This window comes from Phyllobates terribilis, unplaced genomic scaffold (assembly GCF_046119375.1).
Source record: "Phyllobates terribilis strain yellow unplaced genomic scaffold, ASM4611937v1 Scaffold_168__1_contigs__length_4147262, whole genome shotgun sequence".
Taxonomy (NCBI): Eukaryota; Metazoa; Chordata; class Amphibia; order Anura; family Dendrobatidae; genus Phyllobates; species Phyllobates terribilis.
Window position 1 is genome coordinate 693069 of NW_027362928.1, and position 21725 is coordinate 714793.

Sequence of the window (21725 nt, forward strand, 5' to 3'; positions counted from 1 at the left end):
TTAGATCTGCATAACTCCACCTCTTTAAACACAGCACCTTCACCCCCTGCTGTTCCCACCCGCCTCAACACCGTTGGAAGGGAGGAGAACCAATTAAGGCGGGGGGTGGGGTGGAACGAGCAGCTGTCTACCCTTAGCAGGAGGGCTCCTGATTACATACCTCTCCTGCTGCTGCTGCTGCTGCTGGCTGTCCAGCAGCAGACTGAAGGTGGCTGCTGCTGTGCACAGGTATATAAAGGCTCAGAGCCTATTATGACACGCGCAGCCAGCGTTCCATTGCCACATTCCATCTACTGCAGGCAGGATACCTGGCTGGCTGAATGTCGCTGAGAAGCTCACAGAGACCGCCATAAGCAACAGTTTAACAGAATGCCACAGACTAATCAACCAAACTTTTTGGGTTGGGTTCTCTTTTATAGTCTGCAGGCATTAAATGAAAGAAGTCAGTGTTCCAGCAGAAGGAGACAACGTTTCAGAAAAGGCATTGTAGCAAACCAAAAAAGAAATTTTAAGCGCAGCAGAGTAACCAGCGCACATACCTGTTAGCTCAGGTGAGTTTAAAAGGCTGCTGTTGATAACAAGGGCATTTGCTAAATAGATGGTGTGTGTGCAACAATATACTGAAAGGTCAATTATATTGTGCAGCTTATCTCACCACCTGTAGTTATTTAGGTGAAAGCTCCAAAATGCTTGCCTAATATGTCTGTTTATCCAAAAGGAAGTAAAAAGGGAGAGCTAGAAAGATAGCATTGCATCACATTACATGGCAATGCAATGCACAGTTGCTGAAGTTGAACCAAAATGAGCTTGTAATCTGGCTTCTGCAACTTTGAACATGAAAAATCCAATGAGGAGAAGAAAAGCAAAGCCAAAGAGTCCATCCCAAAATCCGACAAACAAGCAAAATGAACAAAAAACATTGAATTCAATTCTTTCTGATTTTAGAAACTGCATTAAAGAAGGGGTGCACCGGTCCTGGAGATACTGCAATACCAGGTCAATGCGTGGAGTGGACAGAGCAAGCTCTTTTTCCATCTCCCTGTTCTAAAAATCCATTTAATATATGGTCCCCAGATAGGGGACGTATCAGATATTAAACTGATAAGAACAGATACTACACTTGATCTTAGCCAAAAGGCCGAGAAGCGATAACCAGAATTGGTTTCAAACTACGGAGCCACCCAAGGATCCTGAAAAGTCCATTTGTGGAGATGAGCTCCTGGACTCCCGTTAAGAAGACATGTTGTCAACCTCTAGATCCCTTACATGCCTGCACTTTTCGGCTTGCTGCTGCTGCAATCCACGCGTTTTAGATCTGCATAACTCCACCTCTTTAAACACAGCACCTTCACCCCCTGCTGTTCCCACCCGCCTCAACACCGTTGGAAGGGAGGAGAACCAATTAAGGCGGGGGGTGGGGTGGAACGAGCAGCTGTCTACCCTTAGCAGGAGGGCTCCTGATTACATACCTCTCCTGCTGCTGCTGCTGCTGGCTGTCCAGCAGCAGACTGAAGGTGGCTGCTGCTGTGCACAGGTATATAAAGGCTCAGAGCCTATTATGACACGCGCAGCCAGCGTTCCATTGCCACATTCCATCTACTGCAGGCAGGATACCTGGCTGGCTGAATGTCGCTGAGAAGCTCACAGAGACCGCCATAAGCAACAGTTTAACAGAATGCCACAGACTAATCAACCAAACTTTTTGGGTTGGGTTCTCTTTTATAGTCTGCAGGCATTAAATGAAAGAAGTCAGTGTTCCAGCAGAAGGAGACAACGTTTCAGAAAAGGCATTGTAGCAAACCAAAAAAGAAATTTTAAGCGCAGCAGAGTAACCAGCGCACATACCTGTTAGCTCAGGTGAGTTTAAAAGGCTGCTGTTGATAACAAGGGCATTTGCTAAATAGATGGTGTGTGTGCAACAATATACTGAAAGGTCAATTATATTGTGCAGCTTATCTCACCACCTGTAGTTATTTAGGTGAAAGCTCCAAAATGCTTGCCTAATATGTCTGTTTATCCAAAAAGAAGTAAAAAGGGAGAGCTAGAAAGATAGCATTGCATCACATTACATGGCAATGCAATGCACAGTTGCTGAAGTTGAACCAAAATGAGCTTGTAATCTGGCTTCTGCAACTTTGAACATGAAAAATCCAATGAGGAGAAGAAAAGCAAAGCCAAAGAGTCCATCCCAAAATCCGACAAACAAGCAAAATGAACAAAAAACATTGAATTCAATTCTTTCTGATTTTAGAAACTGCATTAAAGAAGGGGTGCACCGGTCCTGGAGATACTGCAATACCAGGTCAATGCGTGGAGTGGACAGAGCAAGCTCTTTTTCCATCTCCCTGTTCTAAAAATCCATTTAATATATGGTCCCCAGATAGGGGACGTATCAGATATTAAACTGATAAGAACAGATACTACACTTGATCTTAGCCAAAAGTCCGAGAAGCGATAACCAGAATTGGTTTCAAACTACGGAGCCACCCAAGGATCCTGAAAAGTCCATTTGTGGAGATGAGCTCCTGGACTCCCGTTAAGAAGACATGTTGTCAACCTCTAGATCCCTTACATGCCTGCACTTTTCGGCTTGCTGCTGCTGCAATCCACGCGTTTTAGATCTGCATAACTCCACCTCTTTAAACACAGCACCTTCACCCCCTGCTGTTCCCACCCGCCTCAACACCGTTGGAAGGGAGGAGAACCAATTAAGGCGGGGGGTGGGGTGGAACGAGCAGCTGTCTACCCTTAGCAGGAGGGCTCCTGATTACATACCTCTCCTGCTGCTGCTGCTGCTGGCTGTCCAGCAGCAGACTGAAGGTGGCTGCTGCTGTGCACAGGTATATAAAGGCTCAGAGCCTATTATGACACGCGCAGCCAGCGTTCCATTGCCACATTCCATCTACTGCAGGCAGGATACCTGGCTGGCTGAATGTCGCTGAGAAGCTCACAGAGACCGCCATAAGCAACAGTTTAACAGAATGCCACAGACTAATCAACCAAACTTTTTGGGTTGGGTTCTCTTTTATAGTCTGCAGGCATTAAATGAAAGAAGTCAGTGTTCCAGCAGAAGGAGACAACGTTTCAGAAAAGGCATTGTAGCAAACCAAAAAAGAAATTTTAAGCGCAGCAGAGTAACCAGCGCACATACCTGTTAGCTCAGGTGAGTTTAAAAGGCTGCTGTTGATAACAAGGGCATTTGCTAAATAGATGGTGTGTGTGCAACAATATACTGAAAGGTCAATTATATTGTGCAGCTTATCTCACCACCTGTAGTTATTTAGGTGAAAGCTCCAAAATGCTTGCCTAATATGTCTGTTTATCCAAAAGGAAGTAAAAAGGGAGAGCTAGAAAGATAGCATTGCATCACATTACATGGCAATGCAATGCACAGTTGCTGAAGTTGAACCAAAATGAGCTTGTAATCTGGCTTCTGCAACTTTGAACATGAAAAATCCAATGAGGAGAAGAAAAGCAAAGCCAAAGAGTCCATCCCAAAATCCGACAAACAAGCAAAATGAACAAAAAACATTGAATTCAATTCTTTCTGATTTTAGAAACTGCATTAAAGAAGGGGTGCACCGGTCCTGGAGATACTGCAATACCAGGTCAATGCGTGGAGTGGACAGAGCAAGCTCTTTTTCCATCTCCCTGTTCTAAAAATCCATTTAATATATGGTCCCCAGATAGGGGACGTATCAGATATTAAACTGATAAGAACAGATTTTTTTTTTTTTTTTAATTTGGCTATCCCCTGCAGAGGGATAAAACCGTTTATTAAAACTTTAACAAATTACAAGCATAATTACACAAATACCAAACGTTAAAAGACAAATGAAATTTACAAAACAAAAAAATACAAAGATTTTAAATAATTAGGTTCCATTGGTCAACAAGCCATTTTTTGGAAATATGTACATTCTTCTTTTTGTCAATTAAATAATAAGTATACATTTGACATAAATATAAACTTAAAACATCATTCACTGATAAAACATCTTGTTTAAAAATAGCAATGTTGCGCGCTTTCCAGAGAGATGACTTGGCGCAGTTCACTGTCTTCCAAGCCATTGTGTACTGGTCCATTGTGGGGCATTCCATAAGTCCGTATAGCACAGTTTTATATGTAAAGTCCTTGAGGTCTGCCACCCTTTCCAGTAGGGGGAGCAGTCTTCTCCAGAAATCCTTTGCAAAATTACATGTCCATAATAGATGTTCCACCGTTTCCTCGTCTTGGCATCCGGCTCTTGGGCAGATGGCAGACCTCACAAATCCTCTTCTGTATTGGAATGCCCGGCAAGGAAGACAGCGGTGCATGCAACTCCAAGCCAGATCTCTCTGTTCATTAAAAAGATAAAAAACGTTAATCATTTTCCAGATAGACATAGATTTGTCATCATCATATCTGTCAACATTACATATTTCCTCACTTTTACGTATTTCTTTAATTAGTTTCTTACTATTTCTTAATTCCTCTATTTTCTTAGTCCCTAAATTAAAATCGGACACTATTTTCCTTAAAATCTCATAATGCGTCGACAAATTAAAAGCATGGGGCACAGATATATTAACTTCATACCATCCAAACTTTCTCATAAAAAATCCTGTATTAAAACGCATAAAAAAGGACCAATAGTGATTCTTAAAAAGGGCATTAAAACAGTAAACGAACAGATGGATTAAAAGAAACCTATTAAAATCTGGAAAATCTTTACCACCTTTTACTTTTGATTTCATCACGATTTCTCTTTTCAGCTTTTCCATTTTTGAGTTCCAAAAGAAGGTAAAACAGGTTTTGGTTATCTTTTTTAAAACATTAACAGGCGGGGGGAAAACCATGCTAAGATACAATAAAAGAGGTAAAATCACCATCTTTAAAACCAATACTTTACCCTCCATTGTAAGTCTCCTCATGTTCCACATACATATTTTCGTATTTACTTTCTGTGTAACTGTTTCCCAACTATTATAACCATCATTATTTTCAGTGAATGATATACCTAAAATGGAAATGGATTCGGAGACATTAATTGGTACATCACGTAAAATCATCCCCCCAACACTTAAAATGTTACACTTATTAAAATTGATTTTAAAACCAGAAGCTAGACAAAAGGATTGCACTTGATGGAGAGTGGCCGTAAGTGATGGTGCATCTGTACACAAGACCGCCACGTCATCCATGTAGCCTACAACCTTGGCCTCCAAACCACCGCTTCCAGGCAGAGGGACACCGCATATCTGTTTATTTTGGCGTATTGCACATAACATTGGTTCCAGTGCACAGATAAACAGTAAGGGGGACAGAGGGCATCCCTGTTTCACCCCTGACCGTAAAAATACCTCTTGTGTCTTAAAACCATTCACTAAAATCTTACTTGTACAATCCTTGTAAAATGCTTTAAGCGATAGTAAAAACCCTTCTGGTATGCCCATTTTCTCTAAAACTTTAAAAAGATAAAAGTGTGAGACACGGTCAAATGCTTTTTCAAAATCAATAGATAAAATCGCCATTTTCCCCTTTCTGTCTTTCACATCCTCAATACAGTCTTTCACTAAATTCAGATTGTCCCATATACTGCGCCCCGGCACCCCACACACTTGATTAGAATGAATAACTTTGCTGATGACTTCTTTTAGACGATTTGCACAAATTTTAGCCATTATTTTATAGTCACAATTTAAAAGTGTTATTGGTCTCCAGTTTTCTAATTTTGATTTATCACCTTTTTTGTATAGGAGGGAGACTTCACCTTTCTTCCAGGAATTTAATAAAACCTTATTATTAAAAACCTCAGTAAACAAATAAAACAAATCATCTTTTAAAATATCATAAAAACATACATAAAATTCTATTGGGATGCCATCAGGACCAGGGACCTTTCCAGTTTTAAAACTTTTAATAGTTTTTAACACTTCTTGTTCCGTTAAAACTTGGGATAAAAACTCTTGGGATGCGGGATCTAAAACAGCTGTTAGTCCTTGCAGCGAATCATCCATTAATTTATTATCTATATTTTTTCCATTAAATAGATTAGAAAAAAAAACCTCAACTTTACCCAGCATATTTTTTATATTATTCTCACCATCTATATGGTCAATTATCACTTTTTCTTTTTTATTTTTCCTAAAAAAATATCTGGAACACTTTTCATTTTCTTCTATATGTTGTACTCTAGAACGAAAAATGATCTCTTTTCCTTTTTGTTCTAGCCATTTTGAAATCTCTTCTTTTAAGTTTGAAATATCAAGTTGTACATCTATCCCATTGTCTCTGAGCTTAAATAATGTTTGTAGGCGGGTATTTAAAATTCTATATTCTTCATATTTTTCTTTGGCTCTACATATACTCTTTTTAATAAAAAAGTCTTTTATTTTTACTTTCATTCTATCCCACCATACACTCATAGTCTCATTTGTTTTTTTCCCTTTTCTACATTTCCTATAAAACTCAATGAAATCTGATAAAATCTGCGGGTCGGTTAAAAGGGATACATTCATTTTCCAGCTTTTCTTACCACATTTTTTGTTGTCATTTACTTTTATGGTAAAGGATAAAAGTTTATGGTCTGAAAATATATTAGTTAAAACTTCACATTTGGCAGGTATTGTTTTATCTGAACCAAAAATAAAATCAATCCTAGAGCTACAATTAGCATTGCTCCAAGTGAAACCGGCGTCCTCTGGGCTGTCACTATGACACTCTTTATATATGTCTATCAATTTAGCATCTTTGACTATATCATGTAGCATACCTGAGGTTTTATCGTAGTTCCTGCTTACAGAGCTGGAGCGCCGGTTTTCACCTTTTAAAACACAATTAAAATCCCCTGCTAAGATAAAAGGTTCAGAGTTATTAATAAATAATGGTAAAAGATCAAGCATTTCGGCTCTTTCATTTTTCTCTGGGGATCCATAAAAATTTAAAAACTGCCATCTAATACCATCAATAAAAGCTTTCACTAATAAAATACGACCTGGTAAAATTTCCTGAATAAAATCAATTAAAACGTTCCCTTTAAAAAGTATGGCTACACCCGCTGATCCTGCAGCATTCGATCCGGACCAGACAGATGGCCCACACTTCCACTCATCTTTATATTTTTGATATGACATTTCATGTGGGATATTACATTCTTGCAGAAAAAATACAGATGCAGTAAAACACGTAAAAAAATTAAAAAGAGCAGTTCTTCTCGTGTTAGATTTTATGCCTCTCACGTTGAGGGAAATACCTTTGAGTTCAGCCATCATTAGAAAATGTAGAAATTTTACTTAGGTAACTAAGAGCAACGGATTTACCTGTCCGATGAACCTGATCAGACCACTGGGCTTACGCCTCCCTCCTCATCTGATAGTATCGTCACGAGAGTCTCCGTGGAGGAGGAAAGATTACCACATTTATATAAACCCGACGCTACACTGGCATAGCTCGGAGGGCTGGCTGGCAGAACCCGCTGGGTCTCCATTGGCTGGCCATGCAGTTCCTCATCAGGTGGGTCCCCGAGGGGTTCCGCCGCCCCTGTTTGACCTGTAGAAGGTCGTCCTATAGGAGGAGGTTGCGCACAAGGCAGAGCCTCTGACTCTTCAGAGGCAGCAAGATCCCGGTCCCCACCTGTAGCAGCGGAGACCGAAACCCCTGAGGGTCCAGCGTCCACGTCCCCTTCTGGAGAAGTGTCCATCTGTTCACCTCCTGCTGCCTCCTCCGAACCACCCTTTTTCTTTTTCTTAGGACCCACCTTTATCCACTCAGCGCCCTCAGCACTAGGAGACCCAGACTGGGCATGGGCTTCTGTGTCGGCCTTTTGCCGGTCCCTTTTGACCTTACCAGTAGTGCCCTTCTGCTCCTTCTCAGCCCTCCTTTTGGACTCCCGCAGGTCCTGCAGCCAGGTTTTGGGATTTGGTATTTTACCTGTCATAGACTCTGGAGACACTTCACTATTTGGTACGCCCTTATTGTCTCCAGAGGCTCCAGGTTGTTGTTCCTCCTCCTGAGGGGTGGTCTGATCTTTTGGTCCTTGGTCGGACGTCTTGGACTTCCCCTTTTGCTCATCTTCCCGAAATCTGTGAGGGCAAGAAAAATAAAAGTGACCTGGAGTCTGGCAAAAACTGCATTTCTTTTCCTTAGGGCATTCTTTTGTCTCATGTTCTTCACTAGCACAATTTCTACATGATACATGACAGTTTTCTTTTGAATGACCATAGCGCCCACAATTTCTGCAATATACTGGCATCCCAGAAAAGAAGAAATCCCCATTTGTTTGCCCAATTTTGAAACGGGCAGGGGGGAGCCGTATACCACCTGGTGTATTTGGATCTCTTGTACACTTCACAAGGAATTTCCACTTAGATGTCCATATGTTATATTCGTTTAATATCTTCCCAATACATTTAACACTTTTAAAATAAATTGCTAGAAATGACATTACTTCTGGAGCAGAAACAAAGGGCGAAAATATTTTTACAATAACCAGTCTTACCTCATCCAGGACGTGCTCAACAATTTGTATCCCTTTCAAAACAGGACTATTTTCAACTTTTTTTAACTTTTCTAGTACATCTCTAAAAATACCTTCTCCGGTGAATGTGATGTCATAGTCACCTCTTCTGGGATAATCCTGGATGGAGAGAATTTCATTCCTTTGTACGCCAAGAAGGTTCCTGAGCACGTCCTGGACTACATACCCTAATTTCCTCATATCCGAGCCACCCGCCGTGAAGTGAACTCGGATAGAGTTTTTTAGCCTCGCATAAAGAGGCACGAGGTTAGGGTCAACCTCCATGGAAAAACGCAACAAGGTTGCAAGTTGCAGCCGCTTGCAATCTGCGCTCCCAGTGTTCTTGCAGCGAAAAACACCTGGAAGCTGGGGGATCGCAACTCGTTACCCTGGGACTAAGCCCTCTCCCTAATAGCAGCAAGCAGGTTAAGTCCACCAAAGTGGACGATCCTGCCAGGCCAAGGAGAGGAGTACCCGAGTGCCCTTCAACCACAATCTCCTGCAATAAAGCACTTGATCTTAGCCAAAAGGCCGAGAAGCGATAACCAGAATTGGTTTCAAACTACGGAGCCACCCAAGGATCCTGAAAAGTCCATTTGTGGAGATGAGCTCCTGGACTCCCGTTAAGAAGACATGTTGTCAACCTCTAGATCCCTTACATGCCTGCACTTTTCGGCTTGCTGCTGCTGCAATCCACGCGTTTTAGATCTGCATAACTCCACCTCTTTAAACACAGCACCTTCACCCCCTGCTGTTCCCACCCGCCTCAACACCGTTGGAAGGGAGGAGAACCAATTAAGGCGGGGGGTGGGGTGGAATGAGCAGCTGTCTACCCTTAGCAGGAGGGCTCCTGATTACATACCTCTCCTGCTGCTGCTGCTGCTGGCTGTCCAGCAGCAGACTGAAGGTGGCTGCTGCTGTGCACAGGTATATAAAGGCTCAGAGCCTATTATGACACGCGCAGCCAGCGTTCCATTGCCACATTCCATCTACTGCAGGCAGGATACCTGGCTGGCTGAATGTCGCTGAGAAGCTCACAGAGACCGCCATAAGCAACAGTTTAACAGAATGCCACAGACTAATCAACCAAACTTTTTGGGTTGGGTTCTCTTTTATAGTCTGCAGGCATTAAATGAAAGAAGTCAGTGTTCCAGCAGAAGGAGACAACGTTTCAGAAAAGGCATTGTAGCAAACCAAAAAAGAAATTTTAAGCGCAGCAGAGTAACCAGCGCACATACCTGTTAGCTCAGGTGAGTTTAAAAGGCTGCTGTTGATAACAAGGGCATTTGCTAAATAGATGGTGTGTGTGCAACAATATACTGAAAGGTCAATTATATTGTGCAGCTTATCTCACCACCTGTAGTTATTTAGGTGAAAGCTCCAAAATGCTTGCCTAATATGTCTGTTTATCCAAAAGGAAGTAAAAAGGGAGAGCTAGAAAGATAGCATTGCATCACATTACATGGCAATGCAATGCACAGTTGCTGAAGTTGAACCAAAATGAGCTTGTAATCTGGCTTCTGCAACTTTGAACATGAAAAATCCAATGAGGAGAAGAAAAGCAAAGCCAAAGAGTCCATCCCAAAATCCGACAAACAAGCAAAATGAACAAAAAACATTGAATTCAATTCTTTCTGATTTTAGAAACTGCATTAAAGAAGGGGTGCACCGGTCCTGGAGATACTGCAATACCAGGTCAATGCGTGGAGTGGACAGAGCAAGCTCTTTTTCCATCTCCCTGTTCTAAAAATCCATTTAATATATGGTCCCCAGATAGGGGACGTATCAGATATTAAACTGATAAGAACAGATACTACACTTGATCTTAGCCAAAAGGCCGAGAAGCGATAACCAGAATTGGTTTCAAACTACGGAGCCACCCAAGGATCCTGAAAAGTCCATTTGTGGAGATGAGCTCCTGGACTCCCGTTAAGAAGACATGTTGTCAACCTCTAGATCCCTTACATGCCTGCACTTTTCGGCTTGCTGCTGCTGCAATCCACGCGTTTTAGATCTGCATAACTCCACCTCTTTAAACACAGCACCTTCACCCCCTGCTGTTCCCACCCGCCTCAACACCATTGGAAGGGAGGAGAACCAATTAAGGCGGGGGGTGGGGTGGAACGAGCAGCTGTCTACCCTTAGCAGGAGGGCTCCTGATTACATACCTCTCCTGCTGCTGCTGCTGCTGGCTGTCCAGCAGCAGACTGAAGGTGGCTGCTGCTGTGCACAGGTATATAAAGGCTCAGAGCCTATTATGACACGCGCAGCCAGCGTTCCATTGCCACATTCCATCTACTGCAGGCAGGATACCTGGCTGGCTGAATGTCGCTGAGAAGCTCACAGAGACCGCCATAAGCAACAGTTTAACAGAATGCCACAGACTAATCAACCAAACTTTTTGGGTTGGGTTCTCTTTTATAGTCTGCAGGCATTAAATGAAAGAAGTCAGTGTTCCAGCAGAAGGAGACAACGTTTCAGAAAAGGCATTGTAGCAAACCAAAAAAGAAATTTTAAGCGCAGCAGAGTAACCAGCGCACATACCTGTTAGCTCAGGTGAGTTTAAAAGGCTGCTGTTGATAACAAGGGCATTTGCTAAATAGATGGTGTGTGTGCAACAATATACTGAAAGGTCAATTATATTGTGCAGCTTATCTCACCACCTGTAGTTATTTAGGTGAAAGCTCCAAAATGCTTGCCTAATATGTCTGTTTATCCAAAAGGAAGTAAAAAGGGAGAGCTAGAAAGATAGCATTGCATCACATTACATGGCAATGCAATGCACAGTTGCTGAAGTTGAACCAAAATGAGCTTGTAATCTGGCTTCTGCAACTTTGAACATGAAAAATCCAATGAGGAGAAGAAAAGCAAAGCCAAAGAGTCCATCCCAAAATCCGACAAACAAGCAAAATGAACAAAAAACATTGAATTCAATTCTTTCTGATTTTAGAAACTGCATTAAAGAAGGGGTGCACCGGTCCTGGAGATACTGCAATACCAGGTCAATGCGTGGAGTGGACAGAGCAAGCTCTTTTTCCATCTCCCTGTTCTAAAAATCCATTTAATATATGGTCCCCAGATAGGGGACGTATCAGATATTAAACTGATAAGAACAGATACTACACTTGATCTTAGCCAAAAGGCCGAGAAGCGATAACCAGAATTGGTTTCAAACTACGGAGCCACCCAAGGATCCTGAAAAGTCCATTTGTGGGGATGAGCTCCTGGACTCCCGTTAAGAAGACATGTTGTCAACCTCTAGATCCCTTACATGCCTGCACTTTTCGGCTTGCTGCTGCTGCAATCCACGCGTTTTAGATCTGCATAACTCCACCTCTTTAAACACAGCACCTTCACCCCCTGCTGTTCCCACCCGCCTCAACACCGTTGGAAGGGAGGAGAACCAATTAAGGCGGGGGGTGGGGTGGAACGAGCAGCTGTCTACCCTTAGCAGGAGGGCTCCTGATTACATACCTCTCCTGCTGCTGCTGCTGCTGCTGGCTGTCCAGCAGCAGACTGAAGGTGGCTGCTGCTGTGCACAGGTATATAAAGGCTCAGAGCCTATTATGACACGCGCAGCCAGCGTTCCATTGCCACATTCCATCTACTGCAGGCAGGATACCTGGCTGGCTGAATGTCGCTGAGAAGCTCACAGAGACCGCCATAAGCAACAGTTTAACAGAATGCCACAGACTAATCAACCAAACTTTTTGGGTTGGGTTCTCTTTTATAGTCTGCAGGCATTAAATGAAAGAAGTCAGTGTTCCAGCAGAAGGAGACAACGTTTCAGAAAAGGCATTGTAGCAAACCAAAAAAGAAATTTTAAGCGCAGCAGAGTAACCAGCGCACATACCTGTTAGCTCAGGTGAGTTTAAAAGGCTGCTGTTGATAACAAGGGCATTTGCTAAATAGATGGTGTGTGTGCAACAATATACTGAAAGGTCAATTATATTGTGCAGCTTATCTCACCACCTGTAGTTATTTAGGTGAAAGCTCCAAAATGCTTGCCTAATATGTCTGTTTATCCAAAAGGAAGTAAAAAGGGAGAGCTAGAAAGATAGCATTGCATCACATTACATGGCAATGCAATGCACAGTTGCTGAAGTTGAACCAAAATGAGCTTGTAATCTGGCTTCTGCAACTTTGAACATGAAAAATCCAATGAGGAGAAGAAAAGCAAAGCCAAAGAGTCCATCCCAAAATCCGACAAACAAGCAAAATGAACAAAAAACATTGAATTCAATTCTTTCTGATTTTAGAAACTGCATTAAAGAAGGGGTGCACCGGTCCTGGAGATACTGCAATACCAGGTCAATGCGTGGAGTGGACAGAGCAAGCTCTTTTTCCATCTCCCTGTTCTAAAAATCCATTTAATATATGGTCCCCAGATAGGGGACGTATCAGATATTAAACTGATAAGAACAGATACTACACTTGATCTTAGCCAAAAGGCCGAGAAGCGATAACCAGAATTGGTTTCAAACTACGGAGCCACCCAAGGATCCTGAAAAGTCCATTTGTGGAGATGAGCTCCTGGACTCCCGTTAAGAAGACATGTTGTCAACCTCTAGATCCCTTACATGCCTGCACTTTTCGGCTTGCTGCTGCTGCAATCCACGCGTTTTAGATCTGCATAACTCCACCTCTTTAAACACAGCACCTTCACCCCCTGCTGTTCCCACCCGCCTCAACACCGTTGGAAGGGAGGAGAACCAATTAAGGCGGGGGGTGGGGTGGAACGAGCAGCTGTCTACCCTTAGCAGGAGGGCTCCTGATTACATACCTCTCCTGCTGCTGCTGCTGCTGCTGGCTGTCCAGCAGCAGACTGAAGGTGGCTGCTGCTGTGCACAGGTATATAAAGGCTCAGAGCCTATTATGACACGCGCAGCCAGCGTTCCATTGCCACATTCCATCTACTGCAGGCAGGATACCTGGCTGGCTGAATGTCGCTGAGAAGCTCACAGAGACCGCCATAAGCAACAGTTTAACAGAATGCCACAGACTAATCAACCAAACTTTTTGGGTTGGGTTCTCTTTTATAGTCTGCAGGCATTAAATGAAAGAAGTCAGTGTTCCAGCAGAAGGAGACAACGTTTCAGAAAAGGCATTGTAGCAAACCAAAAAAGAAATTTTAAGCGCAGCAGAGTAACCAGCGCACATACCTGTTAGCTCAGGTGAGTTTAAAAGGCTGCTGTTGATAACAAGGGCATTTGCTAAATAGATGGTGTGTGTGCAACAATATACTGAAAGGTCAATTATATTGTGCAGCTTATCTCACCACCTGTAGTTATTTAGGTGAAAGCTCCAAAATGCTTGCCTAATATGTCTGTTTATCCAAAAGGAAGTAAAAAGGGAGAGCTAGAAAGATAGCATTGCATCACATTACATGGCAATGCAATGCACAGTTGCTGAAGTAGAACCAAAATGAGCTTGTAATCTGGCTTCTGCAACTTTGAACATGAAAAATCCAATGAGGAGAAGAAAAGCAAAGCCAAAGAGTCCATCCCAAAATCCGACAAACAAGCAAAATGAACAAAAAACATTGAATTCAATTCTTTCTGATTTTAGAAACTGCATTAAAGAAGGGGTGCACCGGTCCTGGAGATACTGCAATACCAGGTCAATGCGTGGAGTGGACAGAGCAAGCTCTTTTTCCATCTCCCTGTTCTAAAAATCCATTTAATATATGGTCCCCAGATAGGGGACGTATCAGATATTAAACTGATAAGAACAGATACTACACTTGATCTTAGCCAAAAGGCCGAGAAGCGATAACCAGAATTGGTTTCAAACTACGGAGCCACCCAAGGATCCTGAAAAGTCCATTTGTGGAGATGAGCTCCTGGACTCCCGTTAAGACATGTTGTCAACCTCTAGATCCCTTACATGCCTGCACTTTTCGGCTTGCTGCTGCTGCAATCCACGCGTTTTAGATCTGCATAACTCCACCTCTTTAAACACAGCACCTTCACCCCCTGCTGTTCCCACCCGCCTCAACACCGTTGGAAGGGAGGAGAACCAATTAAGGCGGGGGGTGGGGTGGAACGAGCAGCTGTCTACCCTTAGCAGGAGGGCTCCTGATTACATACCTCTCCTGCTGCTGCTGCTGCTGGCTGTCCAGCAGCAGACTGAAGGTGGCTGCTGCTGTGCACAGGTATATAAAGGCTCAGAGCCTATTATGACATGCGCAGCCAGCGTTCCATTGCCACATTCCATCTACTGCAGGCAGGATACCTGGCTGGCTGAATGTCGCTGAGAAGCTCACAGAGACCGCCATAAGCAACAGTTTAACAGAATGCCACAGACTAATCAACCAAACTTTTTGGGTTGGGTTCTCTTTTATAGTCTGCAGGCATTAAATGAAAGAAGTCAGTGTTCCAGCAGAAGGAGACAACGTTTCAGAAAAGGCATTGTAGCAAACCAAAAAAGAAATTTTAAGCGCAGCAGAGTAACCAGCGCACATACCTGTTAGCTCAGGTGAGTTTAAAAGGCTGCTGTTGATAACAAGGGCATTTGCTAAATAGATGGTGTGTGTGCAACAATATACTGAAAGGTCAATTATATTGTGCAGCTTATCTCACCACCTGTAGTTATTTAGGTGAAAGCTCCAAAATGCTTGCCTAATATGTCTGTTTATCCAAAAGGAAGTAAAAAGGGAGAGCTAGAAAGATAGCATTGCATCACATTACATGGCAATGCAATGCACAGTTGCTGAAGTTGAACCAAAATGAGCTTGTAATCTGGCTTCTGCAACTTTGAACATGAAAAATCCAATGAGGAGAAGAAAAGCAAAGCCAAAGAGTCCATCCCAAAATCCGACAAACAAGCAAAATGAACAAAAAACATTGAATTCAATTCTTTCTGATTTTAGAAACTGCATTAAAGAAGGGGTGCACTGGTCCTGGAGATACTGCAATACCAGGTCAATGCGTGGAGTGGACAGAGCAAGCTCTTTTTCCATCTCCCTGTTCTAAAAATCCATTTAATATATGGTCCCCAGATAGGGGACGTATCAGATATTAAACTGATAAGAACAGATACTACACTTGATCTTAGCCAAAAGGCCGAGAAGCGATAACCAGAATTGGTTTCAAACTACGGAGCCACCCAAGGATCCTGAAAAGTCCATTTGTGGAGATGAGCTCCTGGACTCCCGTTAAGAAGACATGTTGTCAACCTCTAGATCCCTTACATGCCTGCACTTTTCGGCTTGCTGCTGCTGCAATCCACGCGTTTTAGATCTGCATAACTCCACCTCTTTAAACACAGCACCTTCACCCCCTGCTGTTCCCACCCGCCTCAACACCGTTGGAAGGGAGGAGAACCAATTAAGGCGGGGGGTGGGGTGGAACGAGCAGCTGTCTACCCTTAGCAGGAGGGCTCCTGATTACATACCTCTCCTGCTGCTGCTGCTGCTGGCTGTCCAGCAGCAGACTGAAGGTGGCTGCTGCTGTGCACAGGTATATAAAGGCTCAGAGCCTATTATGACACGCGCAGCCAGCGTTCCATTGCCACATTCCATCTACTGCAGGCAGGATACCTGGCTGGCTGAATGTCGCTGAGAAGCTCACAGAGACCGCCATAAGCAACAGTTTAACAGAATGCCACAGACTAATCAACCAAACTTTTTGGGTTGGGTTCTCTTTTATAGTCTGCAGGCATTAAATGAAAGAAGTCAGTGTTCCAGCAGAGGGAGACAACGTTTCAGAAAAGGCATTGTAGCAAACCAAAAAAGAAATTTTAAGCGCAGCAGAGTAACCAGCGCACATACCTGTTAGCTCAGGTGAGTTTAAAAGGCTGCTGTTGATAACAAGGTCATTTGCTAAATAGATGGTGTGTGTGCAACAATATACTGAAAGGTCAATTATATTGTGCAGCTTATCTCACCACCTGTAGTTATTTAGGTGAAAGCTCCAAAATGCTTGCCTAATATGTCTGTTTATCCAAAAGGAAGTAAAAAGGGAGAGCTAGAAAGATAGCATTGCATCACATTACATGGCAATGCAATGCACAGTTGCTGAAGTTGAACCAAAATGAGCTTGTAATCTGGCTTCTGCAACTTTGAACATGAAAAATCCAATGAGGAGAAGAAAAGCAAAGCCAAAGAGTCCATCCCAAAATCCGACAAACAAGCAAAATGAACAAAAAACATTGAATTCAATTCTTTCTGATTTTAGAAACTGCATTAAAGAAGGGGTGCACCGGTCCTGGAGATACTGCAATACCAGGTCAATGCGTGGAGTGGACAGAGCAAGCTCTTTTTCCATCTCCCTGTTCTAAAAATCCATTTAATATATGGTCCCCAGATAGGGGACGTATCAGATATTAAACTGATAAGAACAGATACTACACTTGATCTTAGCCAAAAGGCCGAGAAGCGATAACCAGAATTGGTTTCAAACTACGGAGCCACCCAAGGATCCTGAAAAGTCCATTTGTGGAGATGAGCTCATGGACTCCCGTTAAGAAGACATGTTGTCAACCTCTAGATCCCTTACATGCCTGCACTTTTCGGCTTGCTGCTGCTGCAATCCACGCGTTTTAGATCTGCATAACTCCACCTCTTTAAACACAGCACCTTCACCCCCTGCTGTTCCCACCCGCCTCAACACCGTTGGAAGGGAGGAGAACCAATTAAGGCGGGGGGTGGGGTGGAACGAGCAGCTGTCTACCCTTAGCAGGAGGGCTCCTGATTACATACCTCTCCTGCTGCTGCTGCTGCTGGCTGTCCAGCAGCAGACTGAAGGTGGCTGCTGCTGTGCACAGGTATATAAAGGCTCAGAGCCTATTATGACACGCGCAGCCAGCGTTCCATTGCCACATTCCATCTACTGCAGGCAGGATACCTGGCTGGCTGAATGTCGCTGAGAAGCTCACAGAGACCGCCATAAGCAACAGTTTAACAGAATGCCACAGACTAATCAACCAAACTTTTTGGGTTGGGTTCTCTTTTATAGTCTGCAGGCATTAAATGAAAGAAGTCAGTGTTCCAGCAGAGGGAGACAACGTTTCAGAAAAGGCATTGTAGCAAACCAAAAAAGAAATTTTAAGCGCAGCAGAGTAACCAGCGCACATACCTGTTAGCTCAGGTGAGTTTAAAAGGCTGCTGTTGATAACAAGGGCATTTGCTAAATAGATGGTGTGTGTGCAACAATATACTGAAAGGTCAATTATATTGTGCAGCTTATCTCACCACCTGTAGTTATTTAGGTGAAAGCTCCAAAATGCTTGCCTAATATGTCTGTTTATCCAAAAGGAAGTAAAAAGGGAGAGCTAGAAAGATAGCATTGCATCACATTACATGGCAATGCAATGCACAGTTGCTGAAGTTGAACCAAAATGAGCTTGTAATCTGGCTTCTGCAACTTTGAACATGAAAAATCCAATGAGGAGAAGAAAAGCAAAGCCAAAGAGTCCATCCCAAAATCCGACAAACAAGCAAAATGAACAAAAAACATTGAATTCAATTCTTTCTGATTTTAGAAACTGCATTAAAGAAGGGGTGCACCGGTCCTGGAGATACTGCAATACCAGGTCAATGCGTGGAGTGGACAGAGCAAGCTCTTTTTCCATCTCCCTGTTCTAAAAATCCATTTAATATATGGTCCCCAGATAGGGGACGTATCAGATATTAAACTGATAAGAACAGATACTACACTTGATCTTAGCCAAAAGGCCGAGAAGCGATAACCAGAATTGGTTTCAAACTACGGAGCCACCCAAGGATCCTGAAAAGTCCATTTGTGGAGATGAGCTCCTGGACTCCCGTTAAGAAGACATGTTGTCAACCTCTAGATCCCTTACATGCCTGCACTTTTCGGCTTGCTGCTGCTGCAATCCACGCGTTTTAGATCTGCATAACTCCACCTCTTTAAACACAGCACCTTCACCCCCTGCTGTTCCCACCCGCCTCAACACCGTTGGAAGGGAGGAGAACCAATTAAGGCGGGGGGTGGGGTGGAACGAGCAGCTGTCTACCCTTAGCAGGAGGGCTCCTGATTACATACCTCTCCTGCTGCTGCTGCTGCTGGCTGTCCAGCAGCAGACTGAAGGTGGCTGCTGCTGTGCACAGGTATATAAAGGCTCAGAGCCTATTATGACACGCGCAGCCAGCGTTCCATTGCCACATTCCATCTACTGCAGGCAGGATACCTGGCTGGCTGAATGTCGCTGAGAAGCTCACAGAGACCGCCATAAGCAACAGTTTAACAGAATGCCACAGACTAATCAACCAAACTTTTTGGGTTGGGTTCTCTTTTATAGTCTGCAGGCATTAAATGAAAGAAGTCAGTGTTCCAGCAGAGGGAGACAACGTTTCAGAAAAGGCATTGTAGCAAACCAAAAAAGAAATTTTAAGCGCAGCAGAGTAACCAGCGCACATACCTGTTAGCTCAGGTGAGTTTAAAAGGCTGCTGTTGATAACAAGGGCATTTGCTAAATAGATGGTGTGTGTGCAACAATATACTGAAAGGTCAATTATATTGTGCAGCTTATCTCACCACCTGTAGTTATTTAGGTGAAAGCTCCAAAATGCTTGCCTAATATGTCTGTTTATCCAAAAGGAAGTAAAAAGGGAGAGCTAGAAAGATAGCATTGCATCACATTACATGGCAATGCAATGCACAGTTGCTGAAGTTGAACCAAAATGAGCTTGTAATCTGGCTTCTGCAACTTTGAACATGAAAAATCCAATGAGGAGAAGAAAAGCAAAGCCAAAGAGTCCATCCCAAAATCCGACAAACAAGCAAAATGAACAAAAAACATTGAATTCAATTCTTTCTGATTTTAGAAACTGCATTAAAGAAGGGGTGCACCGGTCCTGGAGATACTGCAATACCAGGTCAATGCGTGGAGTGGACAGAGCAAGCTCTTTTTCCATCTCCCTGTTCTAAAAATCCATTTAATATATGGTCCCCAGATAGGGGACGTATCAGATATTAAACTGATAAGAACAGATACTACACTTGATCTTAGCCAAAAGGCCGAGAAGCGATAACCAGAATTGGTTTCAAACTACGGAGCCACCCAAGGATCCTGAAAAGTCCATTTGTGGAGATGAGCTCCTGGACTCCCGTTAAGAAGACATGTTGTCAACCTCTAGATCCCTTACATGCCTGCACTTTTCGGCTTGCTGCTGCTGCAATCCACGCGTTTTAGATCTGCATAACTCCACCTCTTTAAACACAGCACCTTCACCCCCTGCTGTTCCCACCCGCCTCAACACCGTTGGAAGGGAGGAGAACCAATTAAGGCGGGGGGTGGGGTGGAACGAGCAGCTGTCTACCCTTAGCAGGAGGGCTCCTGATTACATACCTCTCCTGTTGCTGCTGCTGCTGCTGGCTGTCCAGCAGCAGACTGAAGGTGGCTGCTGCTGTGCACAGGTATATAAAGGCTCAGAGCCTATTATGACACGCGCAGCCAGCGTTCCATTGCCACATTCCATCTACTGCAGGCAGGATACCTGGCTGGCTGAATGTCGCTGAGAAGCTCACAGAGACCGCCATAAGCAACAGTTTAACAGAATGCCACAGACTAATCAACCAAACTTTTTGGGTTGGGTTCTCTTTTATAGTCTGCAGGCATTAAATGAAAGAAGTCAGTGTTCCAGCAGAAGGAGACAACGTTTCAGAAAAGGCATTGTAGCAAACCAAAAAAGAAATTTTAAGCGCAGCAGAGTAACCAGCGCACATACCTGTTAGCTCAGGTGAGTTTAAAAGGCTGCTGTTGATAACAAGGGCATTTGCTAAATAGATGGTGTGTGTGCAACAATATACTGAAAGGTCAATTATATTGTGCAGCTTATCTCACCACCTGTAGTTATTTAGGTGAAAGCTCCAAAATGCTTGCCTAATATGTCTGTTTATCCAAAAGGAAGTAAAAAGGGAGAGCTAGAAAGATAGCATTGCATCACATTACATGGCAATGCAATGCACAGTTGCTGAAGTTGAACCAAAATGAGCTTGTAATCTGGCTTCTGCAACTTTGAACATGAAAAATCCAATGAGGAGAAGAAAAGCAAAGCCAAAGAGTCCATCCCAAAATCCGACAAACAAGCAAAATGAACAAAAAACATTGAATTCAATTCTTTCTGATTTTAGAAACTGCATTAAAGAAGGGGTGCACCGGTCCTGGAGATACTGCAATACCAGGTCAATGCGTGGAGTGGACAGAGCAAGCTCTTTTTCCATCTCCCTGTTCTAAAAATCCATTTAATATATGGTCTCCAGATAGGGGACGTATCAGATATTAAACTGATAAGAACAGATTTTTTTTTTTTTTTTTTTTTCCACTCAGATTACAAGTCCCATATTTACCATTTCATGCTTTGCAATGATTTCCAAATGGTATTCGGTTGTTATCCATCATTGTGGGTCATATATCCATTTTTCCAATCTTATTTTATATATATACGTTTATATTATCACAATACAGTTATTCCATATTCTTTACATCACAACATTACAATCTTTACCATTACGATTTAAGGCAACATTCCTCTCTTCAGGCCATATGCTGCCAAGGCATTCAAAAGCCTTCCATCCAGAAACCGACCATCCCAAGCTTCTTCTACCTCTTTAGCCAACGACTGAGGTATTCTGTAAGTTGAAAAAAAACGATGCATATCGCTATAAATGTTATTCCACACTTTGCGCCTTAGACTAGCCTGACTCCCCCCTTCACAACTCTCTAGCATTTTCAACACTTCTTGTCTCTCCTCCATCTCCCTCATATTTTTTTCTGAAACATCCTTTGCTTCACTAGAGTCCTTCCCAGATGACAAAACTCCTTCAATTTCTTCTCTGGCTTCACATGCGACATCCTCTCTTTCTTCTTCACTAGTTTCTTCACCCTCCTCCTCCTCTTCCATATTACTTACAGCACCTTCCTTTTCATCCTGACTGGAGGACTCACTTTCCTCCTGATCTTCTGACTCCCTATCCACCTCCACTTCTTCTTCCAAGCTAGTATTTTCAATCTCAACGCCTGTGATATCACTCTCAGTATCTTCTTCCATATGATCACCTTCTTTTCTTATATCTCTTATTTGTTCCTCCTTCTTTTGAGATATGTTCTCTTCCGTTTCATCATGGGGGGCAGCTTCAGACTCTTCTTCATTTCCATCTTCCTTGTCAACTGACTTCTCCTCCCTTTTATTGACAGGACAGCAATCATATAAATGACCACTGCCACCACATAGATTACATTTCTTACTTTTTTCACAATTCT

The 21725-nt window shown here is 43.1% G+C and overlaps 12 non-coding genes across 12 annotated transcripts; all 12 read right to left on the reverse strand.

The window, feature by feature from the left end:
* Positions 1-959: 959 nt before the first annotated feature.
* Positions 960-1150, reverse strand: LOC141208239 (U2 spliceosomal RNA). Its single transcript, XR_012278474.1, has one exon. It is a non-coding gene; the product is annotated as a U2 spliceosomal RNA (small nuclear RNA).
* Positions 1151-2265: 1115 nt separating this feature from the next.
* On the reverse strand, positions 2266-2456 carry LOC141208137 (U2 spliceosomal RNA). The gene has a single exon (XR_012278403.1). It is a non-coding gene; the product is annotated as a U2 spliceosomal RNA (small nuclear RNA).
* A 1115-nt stretch (positions 2457-3571) lies between these two features.
* On the reverse strand, positions 3572-3766 carry LOC141208169 (U2 spliceosomal RNA). Its single transcript, XR_012278432.1, has one exon. It is a non-coding gene; the product is annotated as a U2 spliceosomal RNA (small nuclear RNA).
* Positions 3767-10156: 6390 nt separating this feature from the next.
* On the reverse strand, positions 10157-10347 carry LOC141207951 (U2 spliceosomal RNA). The gene has a single exon (XR_012278221.1). It is a non-coding gene; the product is annotated as a U2 spliceosomal RNA (small nuclear RNA).
* Positions 10348-11462: 1115 nt separating this feature from the next.
* Positions 11463-11653, reverse strand: LOC141207952 (U2 spliceosomal RNA). The gene has a single exon (XR_012278222.1). It is a non-coding gene; the product is annotated as a U2 spliceosomal RNA (small nuclear RNA).
* Positions 11654-12771: 1118 nt separating this feature from the next.
* On the reverse strand, positions 12772-12962 carry LOC141207953 (U2 spliceosomal RNA). Its single transcript, XR_012278223.1, has one exon. It is a non-coding gene; the product is annotated as a U2 spliceosomal RNA (small nuclear RNA).
* Positions 12963-14080: 1118 nt separating this feature from the next.
* LOC141207954 (U2 spliceosomal RNA) lies at positions 14081-14271 on the reverse strand. The gene has a single exon (XR_012278224.1). It is a non-coding gene; the product is annotated as a U2 spliceosomal RNA (small nuclear RNA).
* Positions 14272-15383: 1112 nt separating this feature from the next.
* On the reverse strand, positions 15384-15574 carry LOC141208064 (U2 spliceosomal RNA). The gene has a single exon (XR_012278334.1). It is a non-coding gene; the product is annotated as a U2 spliceosomal RNA (small nuclear RNA).
* Positions 15575-16689: 1115 nt separating this feature from the next.
* Positions 16690-16880, reverse strand: LOC141207955 (U2 spliceosomal RNA). The gene has a single exon (XR_012278226.1). It is a non-coding gene; the product is annotated as a U2 spliceosomal RNA (small nuclear RNA).
* Positions 16881-17995: 1115 nt separating this feature from the next.
* Positions 17996-18186, reverse strand: LOC141207957 (U2 spliceosomal RNA). The gene has a single exon (XR_012278228.1). It is a non-coding gene; the product is annotated as a U2 spliceosomal RNA (small nuclear RNA).
* A 1115-nt stretch (positions 18187-19301) lies between these two features.
* LOC141207958 (U2 spliceosomal RNA) lies at positions 19302-19492 on the reverse strand. The gene has a single exon (XR_012278229.1). It is a non-coding gene; the product is annotated as a U2 spliceosomal RNA (small nuclear RNA).
* A 1118-nt stretch (positions 19493-20610) lies between these two features.
* On the reverse strand, positions 20611-20794 carry LOC141208191 (U2 spliceosomal RNA). Its single transcript, XR_012278447.1, has one exon. It is a non-coding gene; the product is annotated as a U2 spliceosomal RNA (small nuclear RNA).
* Positions 20795-21725: the final 931 nt, after the last annotated feature.